The sequence below is a fragment of the Jaculus jaculus genome, chromosome 2, assembly GCF_020740685.1.
Source record: "Jaculus jaculus isolate mJacJac1 chromosome 2, mJacJac1.mat.Y.cur, whole genome shotgun sequence".
NCBI lineage: Eukaryota > Metazoa > Chordata > Mammalia > Rodentia > Dipodidae > Jaculus > Jaculus jaculus.
Window position 1 is genome coordinate 135,031,703 of NC_059103.1, and position 19,694 is coordinate 135,051,396.

Genomic DNA, 19,694 nt, shown 5'->3' on the forward strand with positions numbered 1-19,694 from the left:
CATGTGCCACCATGCCGGGCTTTAATTTGATTTCTTTCTTCCTTTTAGGTTGTTAAAGAAATTACATATTGAAATAATTTAATGTAATATTGGGGTCTTAATTAATTAATTAATTAGAGACAAAGAGAGGGGGATAGTGAGAGAGTGAGAATTGGCACACCGTGGCCTCTAGCCACTATAAATGAATTCCAGATGCATATGCCACCATGTGCATCGGGCTTACATGGAACCTGGAGAATTGAACCATGGTCCTTAGGCTTTGTAGGCATGTGCCTTAACCACTAAGCCATTTCTCCAGCCCTGGGTCTTAATTTTTCCACTAGCATCATATTCTCAAACTTATCCAGTAGTTCTCTAGTATGTGTCCAACTTGTTCCTTTTTTAAAAATTTTATTTATTTATTTATTTGATAGTGACGGACAGAAAAAGAGGCAGATAGGGAGAGAAGAGAGAGAATGGGTGCACCAGGGCCTCCAGCCACTGCAAACGAACTCCAGACGCTTGTGCCCCCTTGTGCATCTGGCTAACGTGGGACCTGGGGAATCGAGCCTCAATCCAGGATCCTTAGGCTTCACAGGCAAGTGCTTAACCACTAAGCCATCTCTCCAGCCCCAACTTTTTCCTTTTAAGTTTTAGATTTCATTGTCATAGATACATTACATTTTATTTATATTCTCACTAGATGACTAATACTTAGATTATTTCCAGTCTTTGGCTATTATAAAAATACTATCATCAATATTCTTATACAAGTCTTTGTGTGAAGTTTTATTCTCATTTTCTTGGACAAATATAGAGAAATGAAATGTTTGAGTACTGTGGAAAGTACATGGTTGATGTGAGAAATTTTTTAATTGCCTTTCTAAGTAGCTTTACATTTACATTTTTGTTAGCATGATATGAGGGATGATATTTCTATAGATTATTGCCAACATTGTTATCACATGTCTATTTATCCTTTATAGTGCCACTAAATAGTATCACACTAATGACTACTAATGTTGACAATTATTTGATTATGATATTTGTATATTTTCCTTGAAGTTCTTATTCAATTCTTGTCCATTTCATTTACAAGATTAAACTGTTAGTTTTATTATTAAATGCAATGTCATCTTAGCTGGAAGAGAGTCTTGTTATTTTTCTAACGACTTATTGTATCCAGCTAGATTGCATATGTTATCTTTGAGCTAATTTGATTCCTATTTCCTTTTCCAGTAATACTAATCTTTCCCAAAGACAAAATGTTCACTGAATGCCTAATGACCTCTAATCTTTCCAGTACATTTGCTTGAAGCCTCTTAATTTTAATCAATTTCAGTGACACAAAATTGAGTAAGGCAGAACTTTCAAAGAGAAACCTGAATCAGCTAGGTATGGTAGCACACACCTATAATCCTAGGAGGATTGCCCTGGGTTTGAGGCCACCCTGAAACTACATCATGAATTCCAGGTTAGCCTGGACTAGAGCAAGGGACTATCTCAGAAAAAGAGAGAGAGAGAGAAACCAGAATCAATGTTTTATTTTATTTGAGAAAGAGGCAGATAGGGAGAGAGAATGGGCACACCAGGGCCTTTAGCCACTGCAAACAAACTCCAGACACATGTGCCACCTTCTGCATCTGGCTTGCTTGTGTCCTGGGGAATCAAACCTGGGTCCTTTGGCTCTGCAGGCAAGCATCAATTTTTAATTTATATTTTCCTATCCATTTGGCAAACTGATGACCCAGCGAGTTAGCTTCAAGTGCAGAGTGTTCCTAAGGTGAGCTGATAAATATTTTAAGAAAGGACTTTGGTTAATGTCAAATGGAAAATAACAGTGTTGGGCAACATTATATTTTATCCAAATCATTTTGTTTTCTATTTTTGTCTTCATCTCTGTCCATCTGAATTTCCAAAGTCTAGTTCATTACTAGATCACCTCTTCTCCCTTTTTTGTTGTTTCCTTTTATATTCCAAAAGATTTTATTATATTCGGAGCTGTGCATCTTCGATCATAATCAAATTTAAAAGTCTTTTGGTATGTCTATGGTAGAACATATCTTTACTCCCAGCATTCCAAGGGAGAGATATGAGGGTCAGCATTAATTCAAGGTCAACCTGGACTAAACTGAGACCCTGCCTCAAAAAAAAAAGTTTTAAACATTTTAATTATTTATAAAGAGACTTTGTATTCCCAAGTCATCATTAACAACCTCTACAGTCTTCTCAGCCAAGGAAACCATCAATGTATTTCATTTCTATAAGTTTGACCACTGAATATTTTATATAAATGGAACTATACAATATAGTTCCTTGGGGCTATTTCTCTTAGTGTAATTACTTCAAGGCCCATCACATTATGGCCAACATACATTTCATTTTATATTTAAGTATTCTCTTTATTCCATTTCATTGATATGTCACATTTTATTTTTCTATTCAACAGTTGATAGACATTTGAATTGTCTCCACCTTTGGTCTATTATTGATGCTGTAGTAAATAGACTACTTGTGTGCCTCCTTTAGAGTCTTATCTTAAGTATACACCCTTGGAGAATATAGTTGCACGATGTTTAACCATTGGAAGAGCTGCCAGATTACTCTCCAAAGTGGATGGTACTTATATCCTCACCAGCATTACATGAAGGTTACAGTTTATACAGGGCCCTTCTCAGATATTTGATGCATTTTTTGTAATTTTCCAAGTCATTCTTACATTCTTAATGGTATGTTATTGGAAAGGAAAAATTTCTTTCTTAAAAAAGTATTTGATTTTTATTTATTTGTTTATGAGAGAGAGAGAAAGAAAGAGAGACAGAAAGAAAGAAAGAAAGAAAGAAAGAAAGAAAGAAAGAAAGAAAGAAAGAAAGAAAGAAAGAAAGAAAGAAAGATGCACTAGGGCCTATAGCAACTGCAAACAAACTCCAGACCCATTTACCTCTTTGTGCATCTGGCTTACATGGGTACTGGGCAATTGGACCTGGGTCCTTGGGCTTTGCAGGCAAGCACCTTAACCACTAAGCAATCTTTCCAGCACCCCCCCCAAGAAAGTTCTTTTATTAAAATTTTTATGTGCATAATCTTCCTTTTGTTGCTCTTAGATATGACACTACTAAATGTCATAGCTAAAATATAATTGCTTAATCATGATCACAAAAACTAAGCTAGGTGTGTGGCACACACCTTTAATCCTAGCACTTGGGAGGCAGAGGTAGGAAGATCTCTGTGAGTTCGAGGTCACCCTGAGACTACATAGTGAATTCCAGGTTAGCCTGGGGCTAGAGTGAAACCTTACCTGGAAAACTACAAAAAAAATCACAAAACCTTGTGTCCATGATTTCTTCTTTCTTTACAGTGTTAGCTATTTTATTTAAGCATTTAATTCCATTTTAATTTCACAATATCATATGAAATAAGAGTTAAGGTTAATTATTTTGCAAGTGGATATGCACATTGTCTCCTTAATGTTTGTTGAAAAGGATTACTCTTTGCCTGTTTACTTGTCTTAATACCCTTGTTGAAAACCAATAAGTTATATAAATACATTTCTGGATGCTTGATTCAATAAACATCTATGTCTTATTCTTTTTGTTGTTGTTTTTTAAGGTAGGGTCTCACTCTACCACAGTCTAGCATGGAACTCCCTCTGTATTCATAGGCTGGCCGTAAACTCACAGTGATTCCCCCTACCTCTACCTCCCAAGATCTGAGAGTAAAGGTGTGTACCATCATATCCAGCAATATGTATTATTCTTAATTCAGAATGATACTCTCTTAATTATGAGGTAGTAAATTAATAGTAAATCTTGAGGTGAGGTCTTGTGACTCCTCAATTGTATTCTTTTGATGGACAGTTTTGCCTATTCTGGGTTCTATACATGTGAATGTGAATTTTCAGTCCCTTTTTCAATCTATCCATGTGAACTGGTTGGGATTTGGGTGAGGTTCTAATCTGCTCATCTAGTTTGGTGGGTTTATTTTCTATATAGCAGCACTGTATCTTATAAGCTCTAATTAGAGGGATATTTCATTTATGTATTTCTTAATTCTTCTTTTATTCCTTAAGTATTTATTATTGTATGCTATTTTGAATGAGATCGCAATTTTAATTTCATTTTTAGGTTACTTATTGGCACCATATGTAATTGCAAACTTTAAAATATTATTATATCTTTGCTAAACCTACTACTTATAAATGATTTTAGTATATTCCTTAAGGTATTTCATATACCAGATCATTTTAACTTCAAGTAGTTTTTCTATTTGAATAGTTCAACATCATATAGTTTTACTTATTTTTTGACTTGAATGACTTTTCTTTTACTTAACTTCTGTACTGTCTATAATCTCTAATCCTATAATGAATAGTACTCAGATGTGAGACAACCCTTTCCTTGTCTCTAATCTAAGAGAAGAAGTATTCAGTCTCTCATCATTGACTACTGTATTGGCTACTTTACCTTGTTATTGGGACAAAATACCTAGTCACAATCAACTTGAGGAAGGTACTTTTATTTTGGCTTACTTTGGAGGGGATACATTCCATTATGGTGGAAAAAGCATGGCAAAATCAGTAGGAGGACAGGTCACACTGTACTTAGTCAGAAAGCAGAGGAAGAACATCAGACTATAATGCCTCAATGCCTGCCCCCAGTGACTCACTTTCCCTAGCAAGGTTCTACCTCTTAAAGGTGCTACAACCTTCCAAGCACTGCTAACATTTGGCAAAGACTATTTAAAAATATGACCTTATGGGCTGGAGAGATGGCTTAGTGGTTAAGCGCTGGTCTGTGAAGCCCAAAAACCCTGGTTCGAGGCTCGATTCCCCAGGACCCACATTAGCCAGATGCACAAGGGGCACACACATCTGGAGATCGTTTGCAGTGGCTGGAAGCCCTGGCATGCCTTCTCTCTCTCTCTCTCTCTCTTTCTCTCTCTCCCTCCCTCCTTCTCTCTGTCTGTTGCTCTCAAATAACTAAATTAAAAAAATTTGTAAATATGACCTTATAAGTGACAATTTACATTAAAACCACAATCATTGAAATGTTAACCCTGCTTTCTTATTAAATTGAGTCCTCCCCTCTGTTTCTATTTTGCTTCAGGGTTCTACCAAGGGAAAATGTAGTCTATTAAAGTATTAGTATTCTTTGTTTATTAAAGGGATCACATAGTTTGTGTCATTCTAATGATTTTACAGCAATTGATTTTCACTATAACTATATCTGATGATACTGGCCAAGAGCTCTTGACTTAAAGTGTTGGTCAAGAACAAATTATCTGCACTTTCTTCATTTTAAACTTGAATATCTATTATCTATCTATCCATTCATATATCTATCTATCCTAGGAATAAGAGTGAGAGGGTTATAGCTTTGTTCTGTTAGCAGAAATTTCTTCTCAAAAGCAAGCAATTTCTGTTTCCTGGAAAAATATTACATATGAATAAATTTCTATACTGCATGGCATATAAATATGTATTTATAGTGTATAAATTTGCATAAATGTGAAATATGTTTTTATTGCAGACCCCATTCATGAAAGAATGCACCAAACACATTTGCATTTATTTTTTAAGCAAATGACAAAGACCTAGTTTACCAGCTTTTTTAAACCTAAGCTTACATTACATATTTAAACAATTGTCAGAGCATATGAAGTTGCTAGCATCATGCACAATTAGAAGAATCCTTAACTTGTACCAAACCAGAAATGTATTACCATTAAAGCAGTACTATCTTTCATTACTAAATACTGAAAAAAACTGACGTTATTTCTGTAGAAGATGATCCTGGCAATGTTAACTTCACAACAGGCTGACACTACTTGGCTCACATGAAATCTGCTTTTTTAAGCCTAACAAAATGTTTTCTGCATTCTATAAGGAATTTCTATCAACAAAACAATATCCTAGTCTGGTCATTGTTTTCACTAATATGATTATAATGAGTGATTCAAGTAAAAAGATGAAAGAATTTTATACTATGTGGATTTATGACTACATATTTTATCAGTAAACTTGCAAAATATAGTTGACTGTAATTAACCTGTTATATAGGCAGGCACTGTTCTGAACAGAAAGACCATTGAAAGTCAACAGAAAGTCAAATCAGACATGTGAAATGTAGAAGACATATCAAGAAGAATAAGTAACATAAGTTTTAATGTAAATCATACTTTTATATGAGTATAATGGGGAAAAACAGCAGTTTAAGCTGGGCATGGTGGTACATGCCTTTAATCCCAGCACTCAGGAGGCAGAGGTAGGAGGATTGCTATTAGTTTGAGGCCACCTTAACACTACATAGTGAATTCCATGTCAGCCTAGGCAAGAGTGAGACCCTACCTCGAAGCCCCCTTCAAGATCCCTGAGCCTGAAGAAATTGTATCAATGTAATGAAGAATGAGATTAGAACACTTTCACTTGCTTGAGTATAGGTACACCTCAATTGAATAAAAATAATGGAGAAAACTTGGAGAATTTTCAGTTTTACTAGTCTCCAATTCCCATTCATTGTTATTCTTCAAATTCCAACTTCCAAGTGTGGGAGACCCCTCTGGGTTGGTTGCTTTCTCCATTCCTAACACAAAGAAACTGAGGAAAGTTCTACCAAAAGTGTGTAGAATGAATAAAATCTCTTAATCCACTGCAAAGTGGTGAGTATATGTGTACAAGAGGAAGGAATCTCCACATTGGGCCATTTGCTGTTCCCCCTAGAAGGAGAAGAGTGGGAAAAAATAGTCAGACCCTCATTTGATATTTCAGAAAACCCAGGTGTATGCAATGGCACAGGTCAGGAGGTAGAAAGAGTGTATAGAGGGTGAAAAATTGAGGGATGGAGAGCAGCACTGAACCAGCTGTGGCAAAGATGAGACTTTCAACATGGCTGCTTTGGGGTTTCCATGCTCCCATAAGTAACCCCTCACCCATGATCTGTCAGTCTGGTTCACAGAAGTAAACTCTGGTGAAATTGGCCTTTACTGTTTTAAGGGTGCCTTGCCCGGGAGGAAAATAAATATCAGCTGTCTACACAAAAGAATTCACATAACAGTGTGTCCTATACCTTTACTTTTTATCTCCCTATTTTTGGGTGTTATGATAATACATATATTTGCTCATTTACTGATCTCACAATGTTTTTGTTTATATCACACAGATGCTACAGCACTTAGAATCTTATAAAAGGGGTTGCTGTGCTCCACCAGTGCTGGAAAATAGCACATGTTCCAAAATAGTGATTCAGACACACAGAGAAGAATCTCCTTGCCAAACCTCATCACAGTGTCCATCTAGGTACAAGATGCATACAGAATACTGTTAGACAGTACCAGAAAAGAAACTCTCCATATCATATCATAGTCAAAACACTAAATACTCAAAACAGCCGGGCATGGTGGCACATGTCTTTAATCCCAGCACTTGGGAGGCAGAGGTAGTAGGATCACAGTGAGTTCGAGGCCACCCTGAGATTACATAGTGAGTTCCAGATCAGCCTGAGCTAGAGTGAAACCCTACCTCGAAAAACCAAAAAATAAATAAATAAATAAATTCTCAGAACAAGTAGAGTGCTAAAAGACGCAAGAGAGAACATCATGTCACACATAAAGATAGGCCTATTAGAATAACAGCCAATTTTTCCATGGAAAATTTAAGAGCCCAGAGGATTTGAAGTGTTGTATTTCTAGTTTTAAAACACCACATCAGCCAGCATATAAAATTAAGCTAAAAGAATTTACAGCTGCCAAGCCTTCTCCACAGAGGATAGAAAAGGATAGTAGAGAGTATATCTCAGACTGAGGAGAAGGACAATAACATCCAAGAGGCTATAAGGACAAAACTACATGATGTTGTTTCAGTCATAATCAAAATGAGGATGATGAACATGATAAAATCAATAGAATTACAGAAACTTATCCATATTTTCCATTAATGGCTTAATATTAAGGACATAATTTTCCCAGTTGATACAGACTAGCAGACTGGATTAGAAAAAAGTGATGCATGATTTGGAGAATTTTCTCTCTCTCTCTCTCTCTCTCTCTCTCTAATAAATAAATAATTTTTTTTTAAAAAAAGGATTTGAACCTGGAACAGATCATTCTCAGTGAACTCACCTAATCACAGAAAGATAATCGTAGCATAGTCTCACTCATCTACAGCACCTAATCTAAATCTAAACAAGATGCCCAAATACCCAGCAAGCATCTGGAGAACTGAATGATAGGTGGGTGAGGAGGGTGGAAGGGAGGACAAGGGAAGGGGTGGGGGACATAAATATGGAACCAAACAGCAATGGTACCATAAATTTCTACATCCTAATAGGCAGACCAAATGGTTGAGCCTTCACCAGTCCCTTAGAGGGAACACCTAAGTCACAAGGCCCTGGAGAGGGTACAATGAAGACTGACCTTAATCTTATACTGCCTCTCTGTCTCTCTCTCTTTTTCTCCCCTCTTCTCTCTAACTCTTTTATGTTACTTACCTTTTTCTTCTTTCTCTTTGTGGACACTGACCTGTATCTCTTAGTACCAGCAAGTGGCTATCATCCACAATGAGCTTTTGATCACAGAGACCTACAAGGTTTCCTAAAAGAATGGTGGATTTCTGTCAAGAGTACTTGATGACCCACCAAACGTTAGTGGTAAGACCCTACTGCTGAAGACACCATAAGAGGTTGACACATAGCATAATCTGACATGGCTGGAAGCTGAAAGAGAGTTAGTCCCAAGACAGTCAGTATGTCTAGTGCCAGAAGGTACTACATGGGCAACTGAGGGCAAATGACCAATATCTGCCTAAGCAACTCATGGTCTAACCTACTTAGCAGCAAATAACCTGTCATGATGCTCACGCAAGTGCAATAGTGGTACACAGCCATGGTGGGAAACTAACTGCTCTTGATTTGGCTAACAGATATGCTCAGTGAAATGGAACCCATAGCTGGAGCTGAGAAATAAGTCAGAAGCAGATCCAAAAATGAGCCTGCTCTCCACTAATAAGCTACCACCAATCATGGGCTACAAGAGGACCTACACTTATTAAACTCTTTCTAAAAAAAAATAATGGTTATCCCTTTTATCTGGTGCTAAATTTACTCTCCATCAGAGAATCTACTTCTCTTTTTCAGATAGACGTAGATCCAAGGAGATAACCACTCTAACATACCTCAAAAGTGCCCCAGCTGAAACTAAGAATAATTGGCAAAACAAGCAAGTCTGCTATTTCCTTGGTGAACCTAGTACTAGCACAAGGGTGAAAGAGATCAACACAGAGAACAATCAACTCCTACCAATCAGATATCCAGAGACACAGAGGCTCCCAACACCTCATCACTGAAGCAGACCTAAAATGAACCCAACATGGCTCAGGGAAATTTGCGGAAGAGGATATGGAAAGAATGTCAGAGCCACACACTGGGTCATAATACACAGAGACATTTCCTCCTACCTATAACTGAGGGTTAATACCACAATTCATGACCCATATACCCCAACAAGGTGGGGCCAGGGGGAAGGAAGAGGACAGGGAGGAGGCTAACAATGGTACCAACTTGTCTGTATTCACTGAGTACAAAATTAGATAATAAAAAATTAAAATAACAATAAATTTAAAAAAGAAATAAAGAAGGTTGATCATACTGACTACAGGAAAAATTTACCAACAAGACATTATAATGATTAACATATACCTCAAATATAAAGGCGCTCAATTTCATAAAACAAATACTACTGGACATAAAGTCAGAAATTAACCCTCATATAGAAACTGAAAAAAGAGAGGATTATGTCCAAACTCTTTGTATATTGTTAGTATTATCCTGATACCAAAACAAGACATACAACAAAAACAGACAACTATAGACCAATCTCCTTGATAAACATTGCTGCAAAAATTCTCAGTAAAATAGTTGCAAAACTGAATTCAAGAACAAATTCAAAATATCGTTCATTGTGGCTGTGACAGTTTGCATGTATCTACTCCATAGACTCAAGCTTGATAAAGCTTGTAACTTGGATTTCCAGCAACCTGGCTGGAAGGGTTGTTAATGGGGGAAAATGCTGGGGTCCAGCTCTAAGATGTCACTGCGGATAGATTTGAATTCTAGCCTGAAGACATGCCAAGGGGTTTGAGTTCTGGGGGTCCTGCTTACTAAAAGTTTGTTGCTTGCTTACTGCCCTGGCTGTGCTTGCATATGGTGTTGACTGGTAGAGATTTCTCTCTGCTTGGATATGGTGAAAGGGAGTCAGACTCTTCCACATTATGGAACTTGCCCTGTATTTGTAATAGTCAAATAAATCCCTTCCTCCATAAACTGTGTCTGGTTTGGGTGTTCATCCCAGAAACTGAAGCTAACTACAACAGTGGCCAACTTGGTTCACTCCAGAGATTCAGGGGTGGTTCGACATATATAAGTCTATAAATGTAATTCACCACATAATTTTATTGAAGGACAGAAATCATGCTATCATCTCAATGGATGCAACAGAGGCTTTTAATATAATCCAACATCTCTTCATAGTAAAATCCCTGAAGAGATTTGGTATGGAAGAAATTTATCACAGTACAAATAAATTTTGCATATATCACACCTATATTCAAAGTCAAGGTCAATGGAGAAAAGTTATTCCTATTAAAATTAGGAATAAATAATGGTGTCTACTCTATACTTCTAGTCTAGATATAGCTTGAAGTCTTTGAGAATTAGGATAAGAGAAGAAGTCTGTCATTGTTTTGGGAAACCTTGTAGGTTTCCCTGATCAAAAGCTCATTGTGGATGGTAGTCCCAAGCCAAATATTCAATTGAGTTATTTCTTATTGTTGGTGTCCTACAGTAGTTTCATTTCCTATTCAGGATAATAAATTCTCATGATACATGTTACTTACAAATACTTCTTCCATTTCATGACTCATATTTTAATGATGTTAATTCATTTTTGCACAGAATGTGACATCTTTATCTAGTGTGTTTTTTCTTTCATCCCCTCTGCTTTTGATACTTAATCTTAAATGCCCTTTCCTGCTACTGCCTAATTGCTACAGCTCATACTTTCAATACTATGTTCGGTAGAAGCAGAAGCAAGTAACCTAAACTTGCTTCTCATAATAGAGGAAAAACTTGTTGTCTTTTATCACTAATATGATCTTAGCTGTGGGGTTTTCATATGGGAAATTTACTTTATTGAGGTAATTTACTTCTATTTTTCTGTGATGGTTAATATTGATCATTAGCATAACAGGATCTAAAATTACCTAGGAGACAAGCCTCTGAAAGGAGTTTCTAGGTTGGATTAATTAATTTGAAAGCCCACCCTAACCATAACTGGTATATTCCATGGGCTGCAGTGTTAGTCTGAGAAATCCAGATGAGCACCAGTACACATCTACCTCTGCTTCCTGATCATGGAAACAAGATGACCAGTTGCTTTATGCTTCTGTCACCATGCCTTTATCACCTCGATGGAATCTACTCTCAAACATGTAAGACAAATTAAACTTTGTAAGTTATTGTCATAGCAATGATAAAAGTAACTATAAAATGCAGAAAATTTGTTTGGAGGAGAGGAGCTATTGCTGTGACAATAGGCTGTGGTTCGTATACTTTTAGAATGGATAAACAGATAGTTTGTGGAAGAATTTGGAACTTTGGATAGAAGAAGGTGCTATAATGCTATATACACAATTTAATGGGATGATCTGTTGAGAATTCAGAAGAACTGAGTGCAGGGGAAAACATGGACAAAGGAGGCCAAGCCCATGAGGTTTCAGAAGGGATCAAAGACTATTAATTATATTAGATACCACACATGATATATTCTGGCAAAGAATCTGACTTCAATATGCTGATGTCCTAAGAACTTGAGTGAAGTTAAATTAAAATGTAATGTGCCAATTTGTGTGGAGGAAATCTCTGTATCGAATATCATTTAGGCTATGCCACTGTTTTTATCCAGGTCTACAGTGAGAGGGGGCAACAAGTAAAATAAAAAGATTTTAAATATGTTCCATTTGGTAGCAAAAGGAGGAGGTTAAAAGTTGTAGGTGAGGCTAGTGGTAGGAAAACAGAAATAATTTTTAGAGATTAGCACCATTTAAGAGTAGCTACCTGCTCTGCACTGGGACAGTAAATGCAGTTTCCTGAGGGCAAAACTCCACCCATCAATGGATCCTTCTTGTGAGCATCCCAATTCAATTTTATCTTGCTATGCCCCCTACTCATCTCTTTTGGAATGGGAATATTTACTCAGTGCCATTGCATGTTGTAAGTGTATACTTTTTATTTTGTTATTATAAATGTTCTGAGCTGAATGACTGAGTCTCAGAAGAGACTGTGTACTTATATTACATGTATTGGTTGGATTAACCATCTTGTCATCCTTGGGATGAAACAATTAATCATTTATGGCTTTCTTGATGTTTTTGAATTTTTCTTGCCAGTATTTTTATTGTTGCCTATATAGTATTGAATTCATCCACAGTTTTTATGTCTGGATTATCTGACCCTTTGTTTTCAACAGTGTTTGTTTTATGAAATTGGGTACTCAAACTTTTGGTTCATAAATATTTATTATATATTCTTGGTATATGTATTTGTTTACTAATATGTAGTAACCACATTTATCCCTTCCATTTTTTTTTACTATTGATTGTGTTTCAGTATTGTGATTCACACATCTTTTGGGATAAATATGTCTTTCTGCTTTTCTTTACCACACTCTTCATTTTATTTATTGTATTTTATTAATTTCTTATATTATGTGGAACTTTTTATTGGATAATCTTTTTGTGAGCATTAAAATCATCACTACTATAGAGAAAATAGCACAAATATCAGTTACATAATGAGTGATTTGACAATAAGCTTGTAATTCAAATGTGATAAAACGAAAGGATATTTCATATATATTCCTGGTAAAGTTAGAAAGGAAAATATTTAGGATACTAATAAGAAAATGTAGAAGTTTAAAATCATTAATTTTAAAAGTATTAGTAACTGATAAATTAAAAGAAAAATGGTAGAAAATAATTAATAAAGGTAGGAATGGGAAAAGAGGGCATATGGAAGGAAGATATGAGATCATGATAATTCAGAACACAACTAAACAGTGAGAAAGACAAGAAATCATAGACTCTATCTAAGGTGAATAAAACCAAGAAACAGAAAAATATAAAAATCATTCAATGAAAACGTTAAAGCAGGATAATAATGCCTCCGTCAATATTTTTTCCCTATTTATGTGTCTTTTATAGATTTTTCTGTATGTCGATGGCAGCTGCATGTCTTTCTGGGCTTGAAAGAGGTTGTACCAGGGAATACCGTTTACTGTGGAAGCAGTGGCAGTCACTTTTGCAGAAGCTATGCTGCAAGTATGCTCACACCATGTGGCAGCACTCACAATTAGGATTCATGCTTCAGCTTCTTCTCGGACATAGTGACTTCAAGACCTCTGGTGCCTCTAATAGCTTGCTTTCTAAATTCAATTATCTTATCCATGGGATTAAAGGAGACCCCCTACTAGTGTTTATATTCATGACTGGACTTGTTCCTTACTAAAATTAAGTAGCTCTGCGGTAGACTGTTGACTTAAATCTACTGAGTCTGGTTACACGCTCCTATGAAGTCTATTTGCGTTCGTGAGACTGAGTCCATCTCCTGAGATTACACATATTATCAAAGGTGGTCATTGTTTATTCTTTGGAAGGAGGAGCTATTGGCATTTGGAGATATAAAAATGCACCCTTTCTGACCATCTCAGCTAAGAGCATTAGCTGTATTCTCTCCCAGGCTTTCTTTGTGTGTGTGTGTGTCTGCTACACAATAGGTAGTTATCTAGTCTACAACCTTGGTTTCACAACGTGTGCATGGGTGAACCTGTACATCTTCTCTGGAATTTTCTTCTTTTCCTTTCATGCAAGTCCCAGATGGGGGAAGCCTGCTGATCTCAGCCCTCTGTGTTTAGGTGCCCTGTTTCCTTTACAAATCTGCAGTTCAATATTTCAGAATTTCGTCTGGTCTCTGTCTACCACAGACTGTTGCTATCCTTTGGCTTTCACCTCTTGTACAGCCTGATGATTTGTTTCAGGTTTGTGGGGATGCAGGACGGCCCTGTAAATCTGTAATCTGCCATCTTCCCAGTACTCCAGGTTGTCTAGTTTTTCATGATTGAGTCGGATACATCGTTTGTTTAAAGGTATTTGTGCATCTCATTTAGGTTATCCAGTTGGTTGGTCAGAAGTTCTTTTTGTTGCTCTATAGTAGTCCATTTTTCTACAAAAGCAGTAACAATATATGCTCTCTCATTTAGGACTTAGTTGAATCATTTATCTTTTTCTTTAATATCCTAACACACCTTCCATCAGAGAATTGAAAAGTAAAATAAGAGGCTTACTAATTAAAATGGCCAAAGTCAGAATATTGGCAATACCCATTCCTGTTAAGGATGAATGGAAATGACAACTTTCATTCACTGGTGAAAAAAAAAAAAATAAAGCTTATAACGATTACCTCCATAGATAAGAACCCAACTGATTTGAAAACTTACCTGTGTATAAAGCTGTAAGTGTGAATCTTTTACATCAGCTTTGATTACAATTACCAAAAGCTATAAACAGCCAAGTTATCATTCAATGTATGGAAAGAAAAACTATGATATATCACACAATGGAATATTATTTAATAATAAGAATAAACAGACTGTCAAACTATAAATGATATATAACTGTACAAATTTTGTCATCTTAAGCTTTCACTATCCTTTTATTTGGAATATTTTTGGCTTCACATGTGTTTTTGAATTATTTTAGTGGATGGTGTTTATCAAATATTTGGGAATATTTTTATATTTATATATTACATGTAAAGTATATAAGTTAGAAATAACAATATTATGTAAGAATTATTTAAGGTCAATCATTATCTTTCAATCCGTAATCATGAATTTGAAATTCCTGTCAAAGTCCCTACCAAAAATGCCCTCAGGCTGGGAAGAGGTTTCAGCAGGTAAAGCATTTGCTGTGCACATGTGAGGATCTGAGTTCAGGTCCCCAGACTCCAGGTAAAGTTAGATGTGGTAACAAGAGCATTTGTAACCCCAGTGAACCTATGGCAAGACAAGAGGTGGAGAAGGAGAATCACACAGAAGTCTAGCTAGCCTGGCCGACACAACAATGAACAAGGAAGATGCTGCCTCAAACCAGGTGGTAGATGAGGGCAGATACCTTAGGTTCTCCTCTGACCTCCATATTCACACACACACACACACACACACACACACACACACACACACACACACACACAAATAAATAAAATAATATAGTTTTTTAATGTCTATGGATAACCACTGCATATTTATTCACTTAAAAAGCTGAGATATTAAGAAATTTTATTTTTCACAAATGATGTTCAACAAAACCATATGAAGGAGGTCTCTCTCTCCCCCTCCCACTCTCTACATATATATGACTATCCCTGTTTTAAGTTTTCAGTATCAGGGATGCATTCCCTCCCATGGAGTAGGACTACAGCCCAATTAGAGGGCAGTTGGTTTCCACCATGATAGATGTGCCACTATTGCACCTGTTGGCTCATTTGGCCTGTCAGTCAAAATATAAGGCTTGCAGTGTCCACCGTTGAGTATCTTCACTGGTGGTATCTCTTTCTCCCAATGAACTGCATGTATAATGGCTTCTTCCAGCTTTCTGTCAGCTGGTCTACATGGAAGAGGTTATCAGCTCAGTTCCAGCAGGATTTTCCAGGGGCCTTGCAGCCCAAGTATATGGAGTCTTCAGCACTAGGGTATACCATATACTCCTGGTGGGAAACCAAGGGCCTTGGAAATGGCCTAAAATGTTTTGGGGCATCAGGGGCCTACCTGACCAACAACTCACTGGAAGGTATCCCATCCCTGGCACTGAAAATTTTCTAGCAATGATCTATGGCTCCTAAGTGTTCCATTATCCAAAACTGGAGGATTCCATATGATTTATTTATATCCTCTTAGATTTCAAGTAGCCAGCCCTCCCCCTCCACCTTTCCTTTACTCAATCTCTTCCCCTGACCTCACATTGGGCCTTTTCACCCCCCTTAATCTATTCTTCTACTTACCTATATACAATACCATCCTATCTAAAACAATACTGAGCAACAAAAATAAGGCTGGTGGTATCACCTTATCTGATTTTAACCTATACTATAGAGCCATAGTAACAAAAACAGCATGGTACTGGTACAAAATCAGACATGTAGATCAATGGAACAGAATAGAGGACCCAGATGTAAGTCCAGGTAGCTATAGCCACCTAATATTCAATAAAAATACTCATTGGAGAAAAGACAGCCTCATTAGCAAATGGTGCTGGGAATACTGGGTATGTATCTGTAGAAGGATGAAAATAGATTCTTCTCTCTCTCCATGCATAAGAATTAAATCCAAATGGATTAAAGACCTTAACATCAGACATGAAACTCTGAAACTGATAGAGGAAAAAGTAAGGGAAACCCTTCAACATATTGGTCTTGGCTAAGACTTTCTGAATATAACCCCAATTGCTCAAGCAATAAAACCACAGATTAACCACTAGGACCTCATAAAATAACAAAGATTTTGTACTGCAAAGGACACTGTGAATAAGGCAAAGAGTCAACCTACAGAATGGGAAAAAAAAATTGCCACCTATATATCTGACAGAAAATTAATATCTGGGATATACAAAGAACTCAAAAAGTTAAATAATAAGAAATCAAAAAAGCCAATTAAAAATGGGCTATGAAGCTAAATAGAGAGTTCTCAAAAGAAGAAATACAGATGGTGTATAAGCATCTAAAAAATGTTCTACATCCCTACTCATCAGGGAAATGCAGATTAAAACTACATTGAGATTCCATCTCACTCCTGTCAGATTGGCTACCATCATGAAAACAAATTATCTTAAATGCTGGTGGGGATGTGGAAAAAGAAGAACCCTTCTACACTGTTGCTGGGAATGCAATCTGGTCCAGCCATTGTGGAAATCAGTGTGGAGCTTCCTAAGACAGCTAAAAATTGATCTACCATATGACCCAGCTATAGCACTCCTAGGCATATATCCTAAGAACTCGTGTCATTTCCTTAGAAAAAAACATGTTTATTGCCACTCAATTCATAGTATCTGGGAAATGGAACCAGCCTAGATGTCCCTCAACTAATGTATAATGAAGATATTGCGCATTTATACAATGGAGTTCTACTCAGCAATAAAGAAAAATGAAGTTATGAAATTTGCAGAAAAATGGATGGATCTGTAAAAGATTATACTAAGTGAGGTAACCCAGGCCCAGAAAGCCAAGTGCCACATGTTCTCTCTCATATGTGGATCCTAGCTACAAATGATTAGGCTTTTGTGTAAGAAGGCAAAAACTCAGTAGCAGAGGCCAGTTAGCTAAAAAAGAGATAGAAAGGGAAGAGAAAGGAAGGGAGGAGGGTACTTAATAAGATGGTATTTTTCCCTTTCCCTGTATTTTTAGTATTTTAAGTTTCAGTGACTCCAGTATTCAGTACCATGGCTGTATTAGTCCATTTTCTGCTTCTATAACAAAGTAGCTGTAGTGATGGAACTTAAAACATTTATTTGGTCCATGGTTTTGGAGATGGGACATCCAAACAACAGAGCAATGACTTTGTTGAGGCTCCATTTGACAGCATCACATCATGCATGGTGGATATCATAATGGTGGGAGTCCATATGAGTGAGAAGTAACCTGATGAAACAGAAAGCCTAGAGTGGGGAGTTGTCTGTCTTGTTTTTTCATAACATCCATTTTATAAGAACTAATGGGTACAACAAGAAGTATTTTAATCCTCTCTGAGGAAAAACTCCTCTGAAAAACTCCTACTATCTGAACATATTGCTGTATTACCTACCAAACTTCGAATGCATGAGTCTTTTGGGGACCCCTTTAAGTTATTTCCAATCCATGGCAATGGCATTCTGAAAAGTATATATATTTTTTATATATATTTGAGGATTTGGCACTATAGAACATGTTTTATATTGCTTGACTTGAGATTGGCCTCCAACTCACAGTGATCCTTCTACCTCTGTCTCCCAGTGCTAGGATTAAAGGTGTGTACTATCACACTCTGCTTTGATCATTTTTAGGATTACATACTATTTAGTTAGCTTATCTCTGCCAATATTTTTCAGTTTAAAATTCATTTTAAGCTGGGCATGGTGGCACATAGCTTTAATCCCAACACTTCGGAGGCAGAAGTAGGAGGATTGCTGTAAATTCAAGGCCACCATGAGACTACATAGTGAATTCCAGGTCAGCCTGGGCTACAGCAAGACCCTACCTCAAAAAATGAAAAAAAAAAATTCATTTTATTTAGTATCATAGCCATGACCAAGTTCTTATAGTCTGATTTTGCATGGTATATTTTCTTTTGACTTTCTACAATTTTTACTTTTGTATTTCAAGTATGCTTTAAAAATTATATATAGAATTATATTACTTTTTATCTCACTAACTTTGAATTAACATTAATGATCAAAATATTAAATTTATATCTACCATTTTAGACTTTTGTTCTTGTGCTTTGTTTTTTCTTTTTCTGATGATTGTCATTTAAGCAACATTTTTTTCCTACAGTGACTTCTTCATATCATAAAGGACTTATTCATTTTTAAAATTTTTTTTTGCAATTTTGTATGACAGAGAGATTGAGAGAGAGAAACAAAGCAAGAATTGGTGTGCCAGGGCATCCAGCCACTACAGTTGAACTCCAGATGCATGCACCACCTGGTGTGCAGGTGAAACTTTATGTGCTTGTGTCACCTTCTGTATCTGGCTTACATGGGATCTGGTGAGTTTAGCATGGGTCCTTAGGCTTCACAGGCAAGCACCTTAACCACTAAGCCATCTCTCCAACCATTCTTTATTCTTTTTGAAAGCCCCTTTACATCCAAAATTATCATGATCTCTTTTTAAATAGTATTGCCTATGATTTTATATTTATAAACTTTATCAAACACAGAAGATAGCATATGTATTGGTTTTAATGTAAAATGTCCCTATGGCCTCAGACATTTTTGAAAAATGTTAGGCTTCCTACTTGTTTCCAACAGGCAGTGCCCTGCTGAAGGAGGTGTGTCACTGGGGGTGGTGGATCTTAAGTCCAGCCCTACAGTGTGTTTCAAACCAGTTTGAACCTAGGCTGCTCTTACTGTCTCTGTGGTATGGTTGTATGATGAAGTGAAGCTTCTTCTGCCATGATGAAGATTCCCATAGAATCTGTAAGCCTTAAATAAATCCTTTCCTCTCATGAACTGCCTCTGGTTGGGTGTTTGTCTCAGCAATGAGTAGGTAGCTGAAATATAAGTATATTTATATACTAATAATGTCTAAGGCAATATTTGTAGAGTATAATTTTCATATCATAAATACATTGCATGTGTAATGCTGTTGAAAATAATATACATATTAAATATATGAAGATGTTATGTGAAATTGTGAAATACACAGAAACATGAAAATATATAAAAATACAGTTTTAATTAAAAAAAAATATATATATATAATAGATTTTCTGTTTATCCAGATGACCCTTTCTGAGATCTTTATTTCTTCCTATAGGTCTGGAGTTCCAATATTTGCCTTCATTTTCAAGCTATATTATTAGCATTTATTATACTGTGGGTAAGCTGGAGTCAGCTTATCTGTTTTTTGTTTTTATGAAAT